We start from the raw sequence: 13,471 nt of genomic DNA, 5'->3' as shown, positions 1-13,471 counted from the left end.
AAACCTGACTTTGCCGCAGGAAAAAAAAATCATCTGTTCGTTTCCAGAAAAATTCTTCCAAACGTACCTTGGACGCAATTGAAGACGACGCGGGTGTTTTTATAGCCAACGACTTCTGCAGCCTGCTGCAGGTGTTGAAATGGAGACATTTTGAAGAGCTAACATGGCAGTACTTAGATTGTGTTTACATGACAGTAATCAAATAAAAACAATGAAGCTTTTGAAACATGCACGAGTGGCCGATGTTTCTTGACATGCTCAATGTATAAATAACTTTGGTCATGAATTGGCACGATATAGTAGATAAAACCGATTTCAGCAGTTGGCGATGCCAAGAAACTAGCGTGTAACACAAACTGCTTGTCCTCCCAAATTAAACAAAGTAGTAATTGTGCGGTGCACCATTTTTAGCAGAGTTGGGCGATTCAAGTCACAAGACTTGATGCTGGGCTGGTGAATAAAAAGATGTGTGACTTATCTCCACCTAATATATTCAATATACGTACATTTGTATTAATTATAGTTCAACCAAAATGAAAATCAGAGAGCTGTCCATAGATGATTTTTTTTTAATATTCCACCCACCGTGTAATAATTATGAACATTATATTTGACCCTACTTAACTGTAAGCACGTTTAAAAAAATAATATTAAAAAGAAACTGCTGCAGGAGACCTGCTATTACTTTATTTGTGCTGTTTCAAGTAAGAATAAAAAAACATTTGGACACACTGACTTTTGATTGGAGTTTGAATACCAACCAATTTTTTGAATCCCTTTCATATGTCTGCACGTTTACAGTAACGTACAACATTGCATAGATGAGAAGCACAGCCGCACATTCTCCCTTTTATCAACGCGTGTCCTCTTTAATCTCTTAACGCTTCGTCCTGCGTGATCACCGGTTGTTTAAGAGCGTCACGCTCAGAAAGAAAGCAGACAGAGGGACACATGTTTGTGCATTCCCAAATGAAGTGTGACCACAGTTCACCTCTGAAAGGGGCTCGCGGGAAAGGAGGGGGTGTCGTCATTATGGGTTCTGACGGCGGGAGGGCGCTGTGATAATTTGATGTGAAGGGGGCTGATAAATCACAACGTTTGTTGCGTTGGCTTTAGTATCTGTTTATGTCTCTACAAATTGACTTGCGCAGGAGGGAGGGAGGGAGGCTGCAAAGCCGCTCGACACCTCCCCCATCCACCCACCCGCAACGATTAGTTCAAGGTGGGGAGAGTTTGGATGGCAGGGCTTCCATTGGCCATTTCCTCTCCCCGCCAAGGGAGAGAGCCAAGGACATGTGTAAGCAATAAAGCCCAAAGAGTCCGCCTCGTACTGAAAGGAATGCAGAACCAAACTATAAAATAATAATGGGCACTGGGGCGGGCAGAAGGGGGCATCGCCAGAAACATCTGGGAGGGGGAGGCGTCACGCAGGGGCCTTCCCGTGACCCTCGGACGTCCCGTTAAAAAAAAAAAAAAAAAAAAGGCAGAGCGCTGGCACCACATCAAAAGGCTGTCCCGGGAAGGGCAAAGGGCGGCTTGACCTGGGCGCTAAGCTGCCGCTAAGCCCTCTTTTAAAGCCGGAGAGGGTGGGGGGTGGAGATAATATCATCAACACACACTTCCTGTGCCCTAATCAAAAGAAATGATAAAAAAAAAACTCCCAGTGTAGACTGTAAATACAGAAACGAGCTGGAGATATCATTAAATTGTTGCACTTGATCCAATGAAGTATTATCCCAAATGGTGTTTTTAAACAGGAAGTGAAATGTAACCAACATGAAAACTAGTGCTGTGCCTCAAAATGGAAAAAAAGACAATGAAGCTTGAATTCAATCGGAGAAATTGACAAATCATTTGGAATATCATGATGGGGAAAGAAACCAGGGGAGCAAATTACACACATGCCGATTTCTTCGCTATAAAAGTTCTAAATTTCAAGCCGTCAAACGTCTAACATTGGGCAATTTAGCTAATGGTTTTAAGTTTGACCCAAGAAACCTTGCTGTGCTAACAAACACTTGCTCTAAATGCCAATGATTTCATATTAAAGTTGTTCCAATTTAAATTCCTTTAGTTCGCCCCGTCTTACGTTACAATGTAAAAATGACAAATAAACAGCAGTAGCAGAAGAAGAAATCTATCAACGTGCAAAAGGCAGTTTGACCCAGGTGCTCATTTAAAACGAGAGGAGGGCAGATGCTCATCCCTGCGCGCTTCCTGTGTTGCAACAAAAAGCAATGATAAAAGGCTCCCAGTGTAGACAGTAAATACAAAAGCGAACGGTAGATAACATTAACTCGTTGCACTTCTAATAAACTAACATCCCGGAAGGCCGTTCTAAACGGGAGCTTTTCAGCATCATCCCAAATAAAACTACAATAGGGACAATGAGACAGACAGATGGAGTCCTAAGGCATTTATCTGCTTTAAACTTGTTTTTCTTTTTCCTTCTCTCCACCCCGTCAGAAGCCGCCGACTTATCGCCGGCTTGTCAACACGGTGACACCATTCTTTCAAATGAGATACTAATGCGTTGATCTGAGCGTGCCGCGTCGCTTGTCTGAGGCGCTGATCAAACGGCCTCGCTGCATCCAGTTCGGCGTCGTCGAGTGGGAACCGTCACAAGAAAGGGGAAGAAAAAAAAAGACGCAAGAGGAGCTGCGACAAAGCAAACAACACAAAAGGAGGCGGGGCATGCAGGAGAGATAGAACATTTAAAAACGGAAGCTGATGTATCCCACAATGCAATAGGACAGGAAATGCTCCTAGAGAGGAGCGACGGGGGCTCGCCACTCCCCGTTGAGGGTATGCGTGACAAGAATATTGACATCATGTTGCTCGGTCAACAAGCACAGGTTGATTGATGAAGACAAACGGTCGGGCTGAAAGCCAGTTGTCGGCTTTCCCTGGGAGAGGCCATTTTCAGCCTGCCTCCGCTTCCAACGGAGTGTAAAGGGATATGGGCGCTCTTAAGGCGGCTCAAACTCAATGCCATTCACGTCAATCAAAATACACGCCGAGCGTTGCGTCAAAACTGGTAGAACTCCAAGTTACTTTTTGCTTCTCCCTATAAAAGGAGGACAATGAGTATAAACAACAAATGATGAGCTTCCGAAAAACTAGGGAATGTACCGAAAGGATCTATGAAAATGAAAAGAAATAAATATAGTAAATTAATAAATCGGTTTAAAATGTGATTTTAAAAGACATTGGGGACTTCACAGCAGTTCCTGACACACACAAAGTTGCTACACGAGAAATGAAAACGCAACCCATCGGTTGTCGTCAATTGCTCATAATACTCGATTTGTATGAATTTGTCCCAGACTATTGCTGTCCATAATGTTGCTTAAACACAAAGGGAAAAAGATTAAAACTTTCCAGTGTTTTCCATTTAAAAACCATAAACATAATCCCCCCCACTCCCACACATTAAATAAAAGCCATTTTTAGGGCTATGGCATTTCACCAGACATGAAAACACGACTTTCTCCTCAAGGTGCCGTTACTGTGTTTTCATTGCGAGACAACTGTTTCCATTCATCTTAAATTCACTGCAGCTGTCGAAAGAAAGGCGTCTTTGATTTAGTAAATATCTCCGCATATCTCGTGTTGGGAGCATCAAAGAAATGTGAGCAGATATCAAAGCGTCCTGCTGGATCGTCGAGCCTTTGGCAGCCGGGCTGTACTTTCCATCTCAAGTGTGAAGCGCACTTACAATGTTGAAATGAGATGGCAAAACTTTTTTTTTTTTTTGGACCAGAGTGGCAACTATTCCCAAGCAGCAATGGACATGCTGGGTCTGATTTTCCAGGCCTGGATGAATGTTTGCCATTTTGAACTGTAGTGATAAAAGGCGAACATATTATTCTGGTATGCCGTGGAAAGAAAGGAGGGGAAAAGTATCTAATTATGTCCCATACAGATTTTGACCTTTATATGGATTTGTTTCTGAATTGGATTACTTTTGAGAAATAAAAAAAAAAAACATCTTACATACTGTTTTGCTGCGTTTTATTGTTTTATACTTTGGCATGGAGTGTTTTTCATACAAATGTTTCCTGTAAATACAACGCCATAAAATAGCTTAGTCACCCCAACTTATAAATATGAGTTATGTCCTTCATAAATTGCAAACTCTGTAATGTGAATCTAGTCAAATTCCAGAATGTCAGATGTCGAGGTTTGTCATAACTTAAAGCACAAAATGGTTGCCATATTGATGTTTAATGCTGGACAAACTTCTGAAGTGTGTGTCTGCATGTGCGCATGTGCATGTGTGTGTGTGTGCGCGTGTTGGCAAGAGAGTTTAGTGGTGGGGGGGTTGTTTTCCAAACTCAGACAGTGGTGGGAAAAAAAAAACGTTGGCCACAAGAGAAAGACAGTAATGTACTAATTCAGAATCTGATATCGATGACCTGGGGAGGAAACACAACTAAAGCGCTTTAGCGGATGATTGGGAAATTGCGGGAAACTGTGCCACCATCTGCTTTGGAGACCAACGCAAACCACAAGACAGTAGTCTGCAACATGCGCCTCAAGATGGCTGTCACTTTACTTCAGGCACGACACAGTGACATGAACATCGCAGCCTCTGGGATATCGACGGCGGCGGCGGGTTTGGGCCAAGCGGCTTATCCCTCAAGGAGCTTACGGGAAAAGCTTCCAGGAACACCGTTTGCTATTTCAAAAAGATGGCCGCGGCGGGAAATCTGGCTGCCAGTCGGTAATAATATATGATGCTAAACTGCTCCATTTATGTTCGTGTCCACACGCCGATATGGAAGAGATCACTCATTGTGTCCCTCAAGTACAACATGTTCTCAGTTGTAGTTTCATGGACAAATAACAAAAGATCCAACATCAAATAAAAAAGAAAGGAAGGAGGGGAAAAAAGGTATTTGGCTCTTTGGGAAAAGTGTGGGGAAACCCAATGCGGCCTTCACTGGTGGAACCATTCTCCGCACTTGGCACGCACATGAAAGCAGCTTCTACTCCGCTGAAGTAATGGCACGTACATAGACATGCACATACTGTATATGCGAGGAAACACACACACACACACACAGTGGTGTAGACGCACCCAAGCCCAGGAAAAGAAGGCCTGTCATGGACACGCAGGAAAGGGAGGAAGCTCAAACAACTTTTGTGTCGACGGGAATTGAGAAAAACAAGAGTTGAAAGGCGGTCTGCATGAGAGAAAGAGAGCAAAAGTGGGAGATGAATTCATACGCTCTGTCAGAACGCATCAGTCTGCCGAGGAAATGTGGAAGGGAGCGCTGTCACTTGTCTTGCTGAACACAACACACTCGGAGAGTCAGGAACAAACTTACTCCAGGTGCTAAGAACTTTTGATTTGGACAAAAGGTATGATTGGGACCAAATACAGTATGTAGCAAATGGAGTTATGTGAAACTCCCAATGAAACTTTACCATCCAGCTGGGTAGCCCAAGTCCGTTTTTTCGAGAGCACCTATCAAGCCCGTTTTAGATGTTTGCCTCCTTCAAAACACCTGCGGAATTGTTTTTAAGTAACAACCACCAGATCGATGCCAGTGGTTATGAAAAGCAGCAATACAGTTTAGCTCCAAATATTTACTTAAGCCGTCATAATGTAAAAAAAAAGTCATTAAACTGAAGGCAAAAACATTTTGTCTTATTCACTGCCTGCATTCCAAAGCGGAATCATCCATCAACTTCAGCCTTCGACCATGGAGGCTAATGAGCAAGGGAACAAACATTTGTGATGGCAGCAACAACTAAAGAAAGCCTGTCTCCAGCACAAATAAATTCAAGAGGAGAAGAAGAAAAAAAAACAATACCCCAAACAATAAAAACACTAACTGCCTTGTATAAAGAAAAGCCAAACAAAGTGCACTTGTAAAATCAACAGAGACTGAGACTCGGAGCAAAACCACATATGTGCAACCCAACTAAATAAAACATTGCCAGTCCATCCTACTTTGTTTTCTTTCTTTGAGTCATGCGAGAATGTCAACATGTGAAATTGGTTTAGTGACCGTCAAGCAAGTTAAAAAAAAAAAGAAAAATCCATTCCGACATTACTGGAGAAACGTTAAGATATCGTGCAACGTGCTTAAAGTTTTCTTTGGCTTTTTAAAAACACTTCAAAATTAGTCTTAACAAGGTCTTTGATGCAAGTCATATTCACAAATTAGCCTTCAAAGTTCTATTTTGTTTGTTCATGTGAATAATAACAGTGAGCAGTACGTTCCTTAAAATTGCTCAAAGAAGTTTACACATGAATTCAGATTAAACATTTCCTGTGCCAGAAGTGTTCCAAGTTGGAGGTCAACCAACATCTCAGATTGGATCGCCTTGTCATTGTGGTTGTCTCAGCGGTTCAATTGTATAAACAGTCCTAAAATTCACACAATGAACGCAGTTATTTGCCGCCTTGAAATGATCCCACATCAAACGGAGCTGAGCCAAAATGAATTGCAGAAAATCATTCGAGCCAACATTAGCAACGCAACATTGATTTCGAATGTTACATGATCAACTTCAGCAAAACTGACAGTTTTGTGATCAAGGATTGGACGCTCATAAATCACCGCCTTCACACACAAGACAGACTTCTGTAAATCTGTAAATAAGGAGTCTCTGAGGTAGACACATTAAGAAAGTGCTTCTTTTGCCTTTAGCCAAAGAGACAAAAAAAAATCAGTGAGGACCAGATTACCCAGAAACCTCCAGAGCAGCTCTCCCAAAAAGAGCAGATAAAAGAGCTTATTAATAGCCCCAAAGATTTACATGCACTAAGTGGATGTTTATGTTGGAACTTGCTGCTTATGTGTGAACATCCAACCACTGTAAACAGGACCATTCATGTCCCATTTCCTTTACATCACAGATATTGTTTCCACTGAAAAATAGGCGGCCGCAGTTTGAAAACACATCATTTGAGTTTTTTTCTTGTTTTCTTTTTAAGTGGTTCCACAGTTCGCTGTGCCCGAGGCAGTAATCATTGTCATGCACTTCCTATTCTGCCTCGTGTCGTTCTGTTGACTTTTGCGCAAGGAGACGAGGAAGGCGCATCGCTGACATTATTTGGACCAGCACTAGAAAAACAAACATAAATTCTACAAACGGTGGCTGGGTGGTGTTTATTTACACATAGTACCGGTCAGAAATTTGGAAACGTCATCGGATTCACATGGTCGCAAACACACTAACTGAAGACTCTGACAATCGATCAAGGTGGAGGGACTTTGATGTTGAGCACAAAGAAACTAAATATGTCACATGCACAAGAAGCCAAACAAAAGTGCAAATGCAACAATAAAAAAAAAAAAATGATCATGGCAAAAAAAACAAAAAAAAACAACTCCATATATATCACTGGTAAAAAAAAATAAAATCAAAAGTGTACACTCTTAAAACTGCTAGGTAAAAAATAACCCAATTTGGGTTAAAAATTGGAATGAAAATAAAAGCCCCCCCAAAAAATGTTTTTTTTATTTTTGCAAAACAACCCAACGTAGGGTCAAATTCACCCAACTTCCTATGTCGGTCCAATTTTTAACCCAAGAATGCATGTAATGCATGGTGTTCTATGCAAAAACTGTGAACCCATAATATGACAGTATTGCATTAAACATTGGGTAGACCCTCACCAACCACATGAATTGCGGCCGATGTGGGGGGATTCACGCGGGAGGCATCGGGCATATGCAGTAACCCCACTTGCCATTTATTGGACAAATATAAAATTAACAACAGCCGGGAGTTGCATTAGTGAGCCAACACTAATTTCCAATTTGAGGTCAGTTGTACGCTATAAACATTTAAAAGGTGTTTTAAAGAGGGGAGCTGGCTGCCTCTTTACTCGAAACAAACTTTTTTAATTAATCAGCATACTCAGCTCATCCTTATGTTAAAAGTATAAGAAAAACCCAAATAACGCAACAGAAATTTTACTGCTAAATATTCAAAGACAAGAAATTACAACATGTAAAACTAAGCCATCCTTAAGTTTTAATTTGAGAGTGATAATATCTTGTTAGTTTTTTTGAAGCTGTGTGATTGCTATTTTGGTTCTGCCACAATGTGATTTAACTTGTATGTAACAGATCCGTTTCACGTCAAGACTGCCGAGGTGTTAATGGACTGGTTGACACAAGCGTCATGTTCGGGATTCCAAACTGGAGTGTTCTCCCTTTAAGTGCATGAGGGCCACCGGCAGCTTTGTTCCACCCAGAACATCAAAAAGGGGGGCAACCCGAGCTATTTGAACAATGGCTTGGGTCTATATTTAGAGGAAGTGACGGGTGAGGGGGATTGGGACGTGTATGAGGTCAGCGACAGAATGCGAGGCACATCCACGCTGCCATCCATCAGCGGCCCAAAGAACACAAATGCTCTTTCCCAGGGTCGGTAACTTGCTTCTACCTGTTTAAGCCTTTTCAGTCCGATGACATGAGAGGCATCCTTGATCACATCATAGAGAGATTAAGCTCCTGTATCAGAGATCAGGCTAAATCTATTCATGTGGTCTGGGGTTGGGCTAGTCCTTAAACGCACCAATGCCCGGCCGGGCACCAAGCCACGAGTGGTGTTTTGTTGACTGGTAGATGAGGCTCCGCTTTAATCAGAAGCATGCGGGGATGGTGTCAAAGTTCCACGCTGGAAGCTCCCAGGTGAAAGATGAGCAGGGAGAGAGGTGTTGTCTTTATGTTAATTAAAACTGGCCCCGAGATGCGGTAACCTCTGAAGTGGACGACGGCACTGGCAACGCAAACGGTAGCCGTTAGCTGAGCGCAAGCGCACGTCAAGGGGTGCCATTAATTTAATCAGGCCAAGAACACTGTCTAACCCCTTAAAAGCAGGAGGGGGGGGTCTGCAGGGGGAAAAAGTCTGTTTCAGTTCAGATGACTGAAATGGGTTTTTCAAAAAAAAAGGCAAAGAGGAAATTGAAAGGAAACAAGCGTGATGGTTAATGCGTTAAAGTCCACCTTTGGCTTACTAAGTGCAATGATCTCATCGTGCATCGATTGCGGCTTTGATGACAAAGCATGTAGGGGAAAAATAATTTCCTGGATTGCCCCAAGTGATTATTAAAAAGTATCTTTCTATTAAGGGTGTAACGAGAACCGATTGGAATCGGAAAATCAGTTTTGATGTCAAAGATAAATCTGACACAATTTCAATGAACCAGATGTTGGCCCGATCAAAAAGTTGTCCCGCTGGTTGTAGCAAACTCCATGTTGCTTCAATGTCAACATTTGATTGATAATCAATTCAACACGATTGCCATCTTTCTTAAACCATTTAATCGATTATTAAAGCCAGATGATCGTCACCTACTTGGCCAAAACAGTCCTGAATAAAAAATGAATGGTCTGCAATGCGATCAATCACTTAATAGTCTTTATTAGTCCTGCAATTGGAATGTTTGCAGTTTGAGATCGATTCAATCTGAAATATTGGGCTAATTAATATATCCACACTTTTATTGTTCTTCCAGGACTGCTGAGTCAGCACCAAGTCCACTTTCACCGCACAACAAATCTGGAGCGAGCCAAGAGACGGTCGGTCCCTGAAGCCTCTCCCGGGACTACAAACAGCGGTTCTTTTATTTACCCAGAAATCCCATCCTCTGCAGCGGCTTCCTGTTCCCTTGAAGAGAGACATCCTTTCCTGGGGGATCATCTGGATGAAGCAGACGCAGGCCGCTTCAGACGGGCCCGTGCCCATTTACAATAACACCTTCATGCTGTTCCTCCCAGCAAGCCCACCCTGGAAAACGCCAGCCCCATCCCGAGGCAGAAGAGGCAGAGCGGGAGGCCTTCTGCGTTCACGCTGAGACAAAGAAGGCCTTGCTGGAGGGTTTGCGTGAGAGGAAACTCGGCGGCAGATGCAAATGAACTAGTGGGAAATAACATTAAGGGGGGGGGGGGGGGGGGGGACATGGACACAAAGGCTGGCGTGGCACTTGGGGAAGTCTCCTAAACAAGCGGACCTTTTGAAATCTCGACAGCAGCGAATGTCAATCAAGCGGTCAGCGTTAACAATGTTAGGCCAGAACCAACCGAGCTTAATGCCCCACCCCTTTGCAAATCTGGCACGCCAACCTCCCCCCCCCCCTTGTGACCACATGAATCTGACTAGTGACAGCTCGCCATCCTGTAATTTGCCAATTTGCACGCGTGTCAAAAAGCCAGGCGGTCGTGAATGATGGCCACAAAGTGGGGATCGGCCGAAAACAAGGGCAAGAGATCAGAACCGGTGCAGGGGGGTTGATAATCGAGATGACGGGTTTGTGGACGGTGAAATACACTTCTGCTGTGTCTTCACTACATGGCCGTCATTTGACTGCCCTAGAAGTCAACAACTAGAATAGATACGTAGTATTTTTAAGCAAGGAGGGTCTTCCGATCACTTTTACCCATTTTTTGGCGACTGAACTCTCGTTCTAAAAAGACACAAAAATCTTTTTTTGATCTAGTCAGGTTTTTTCCTACTCATCATTGCCCATTCCCTTCCCTCCCAGGAACAAAAACATATTTAATGGCCATGTTGGCTCAAAGCAGAATAGACAATGAAGTGCTGTTTTTAAATGTGATGGTCATCGTGTTGTTTGTTGTTTTTTTATGTCACAATAAAACCACAATTGAAAACCAACACAATGAAGCCATGGCAAATAAAAGTTCTAAAATAAAAAAGAAACGCCTTGAGAGGTCCAAAGAACGACTTCATCCTATATTTTCCCCTGGTGGGAAAATAAATACCTTTTATGCTTGTACGTGCATGTCCACATACAGCTTTCACATGATGCTTGTATAAATCTCTATCAGGAAGCCAGCCAAGCTCGCGGCCTCTTGCTGCCTGAAAGCCATATAATAGTCTCAGGAAGCAGAAACACATTTTCTGCTTAGTTGGCAGCAAATGTCTCGTGATGGTCTGGGCTGGATAACTATGACTGTTATTTATATGATTGGGTTAGAGATGAGGGGGGAAAAATAGCCGACAAATGCATGTAGCTGTTACAAGATAAAGTAAACGCAGATTGGAAGCAAAAAAGTCTGAGACAAAAGCAGACAAGTCACTATGGGAATTGTCGCCTACTATTGCAGGAATCCGCTTGCCCGCGCTGCCCTTTACACTTGTTTCATAATGTTTTACTTCTCCACAACAATCACCATCACTGATTAACATCTGACAAAATCAGCGCTCCTCGCTCTTAACTGCAGGAGATCCTTAAACCATCCGTGAAAGTGAAAATGAGAAGCAATTTGGTTGAACACTTGACATTATAATGGCTATTTACCACAGTGTTATCGCGCTAAAAGGCTACCCCTTTAAATGTCTCACAAAAGTAATCTCGCCGTCGGGTACAGTTCATTGAATTTCCTACAGCTGGCCCTCCAATCTGTCTTGCGTTATTCCGAGCGTGAGATGTTAGCGGGTGGAAAAAAACTAGCACAAACTTGCTTGTGGTTGTGGATTTTCTTTTTTTTTATTCAAGGGTCAGGTTGTAATGTGACTATCAAACAAACATGACTGTTGACTGTTTGTATTTACTTGAGTTAAACCATGCGGTGGATGGTGAAGGTCATGGAAGGGGATTAATGCAGAATTGTAGGACTATTTTTAGATAATATCTAATAATATTTTGTTATTTATATTTTAATTTATTTACATTTTAAAAATATTATACTATTTTTATTTTATTTTATATTATTTTATAAATAATATTTTTAGATATTTAAATAAATGGTTAATTTAAGGAAATATAGTCAAACGTTAATCCCTAATGAACATCACTCTACAACCCACACTGTCAGACTCCTGGTTGGTTTCCGTTATGGTAATTGAAGCGAGGGATCTGTACGTTTCAAAGACTCGCGCAGGAAAGGAACTTGGGTCAGAACCTCCGGCTGAGTCTCCATTGGAAACTCAAAGGCTGTCAGAAACTTTGCTCAGCAAACGCAGACCCCCACCAACCCGACACAACCCCTCCGGGTATGATCAAGGATGTAGCCCAACAGACTCGGTGACCTGCTCTGCCGGGCCTGAACACATTTCGGGTTGCGGCGGCAGCTCGATGCCGTCATAGTGCTGAGGGAACGGCACAGTCACTGGATATTACCCAGGGAGTCGGACTGGAGAATCAGTTTCCATTTCACCGTGACCTTTCTCTGGTCCCAACGGTGGTCAGCTCCACCGCTACCTCCTTCCTCTCAGATCCCCACTGAGCGGCCTCCGCCCCCGCTTCAGTCTCCCTCTCTCTCTGTTCATTTGTCAACCTATCCATCTCACTCTTTTACTAAGCCACGACAGAGTGCCGCAACCCCCCCGACAAAGAGATCGCATTCCCATAGCTCATCTATCTTCCCATCAGCTGTCTACACAGTTACTCGGTGTGTTAACATTGCACTCGGGTGCAGGCGAATAATGCGACTGATGAACGCTATGAAAATCATTTCTGAACAACTCCATATCCAACTTGCGGCCTGTTGGAAGACAATCAGGTTTCGAGGTGTTGACTGTCAACTGGGATGAGTCAACTGGTATTTTTTTTTTTTAAACGAGCGCTGAATAAATGCTCACATTGTATTTTGCAAACCATCAACTGCTGGTGTGTTTTGAAAAAAATACTGAGATGTCATCCAGAATTTCTGGCAAGTTATTGGTTCAACCATGACCATTAGTGTTAAGTCACATGCAAAAAATGCCTCACTAGTGGCATCATTTTATCATTTTGTTTGACAAGCTAGCAACAGCAACAGCAACAACAACATAGCTGTATTTTGCAGTTTAGACAAACTGCATACCTTGGAGTAAGACTAAGGTGTGCCTAATGATTTCTGAGGAATGTAACCATGTGGCCAACATCACAATTTCATTTGAATTATTTGATTTTCATTTCCAGATAAAATAAAGAAACTCACCCTTTTGCAGGCAATGGTGGTCCTGTTGATGTTTGACCAATTCAATCGATTATGCAGACGGTGTGTAATCCAGATCTTATATTTTTATTCGTAGTCTGACTTTGTAGTATTTAGAAATGTTATTTTGTATTGGGATCCACTATTTTCTTTTGTTTGTGTGTTTATTTCCTGAGTCTACTTTGGACAAGACTGCTTCTCTTTGCTGCTGACTTCCTGTTCTTCCCAATCAGTCCCCGCCCTCCTGCTTCATCTGTTTGTCATTTGTCTCATTAGAATATTAAGATTCTTGCTTTGACTTTAGTCTTTGTTGTTATTTGAATGATATCCCAGAATGATGTAATTTTTTTAAGACAATAATAATAGTTTTTAAGAATATTAAACCCAGGCAAAAAACTAAACATATATATATATATATATATATATATATATATATATATATATATATATATATATATATATATATATATATATATATATGTTTTTTTTCACCCATCCATATTGTTTGCAGCCATAGATTTTGATTGCCATAATAAAACAGCAATTCTAAAAAAAATTTA

The 13,471-nt window shown here is 42.0% G+C and overlaps 1 long non-coding RNA gene across 1 annotated transcript in view; it reads right to left on the bottom strand.

Moving 5' to 3' along the window:
• The window catches only part of LOC148400895 (uncharacterized), a 146,321-nt gene extending 133,177 nt beyond the window's left edge, over nucleotides 1–13,144 (bottom strand). The window contains exon 1 of the long non-coding RNA XR_015857778.1: nucleotides 12,915–13,144. This is a non-coding gene — a long non-coding RNA (uncharacterized LOC148400895). The remainder of the gene's footprint in view (nucleotides 1–12,914) is intronic.
• Between the last annotated feature and the right edge of the window lie 327 nt (nucleotides 13,145–13,471).

This window comes from Syngnathus floridae, chromosome 3, assembly GCF_059516105.1.
Source record: "Syngnathus floridae isolate MCC-2025c chromosome 3, RoL_Sflo_1.0, whole genome shotgun sequence".
Taxonomy (NCBI): Eukaryota; Metazoa; Chordata; class Actinopteri; order Syngnathiformes; family Syngnathidae; genus Syngnathus; species Syngnathus floridae.
Note: the sequence above shows the minus strand (reverse complement) of the source record. Positions and strands in the feature narration are given on the sequence as shown.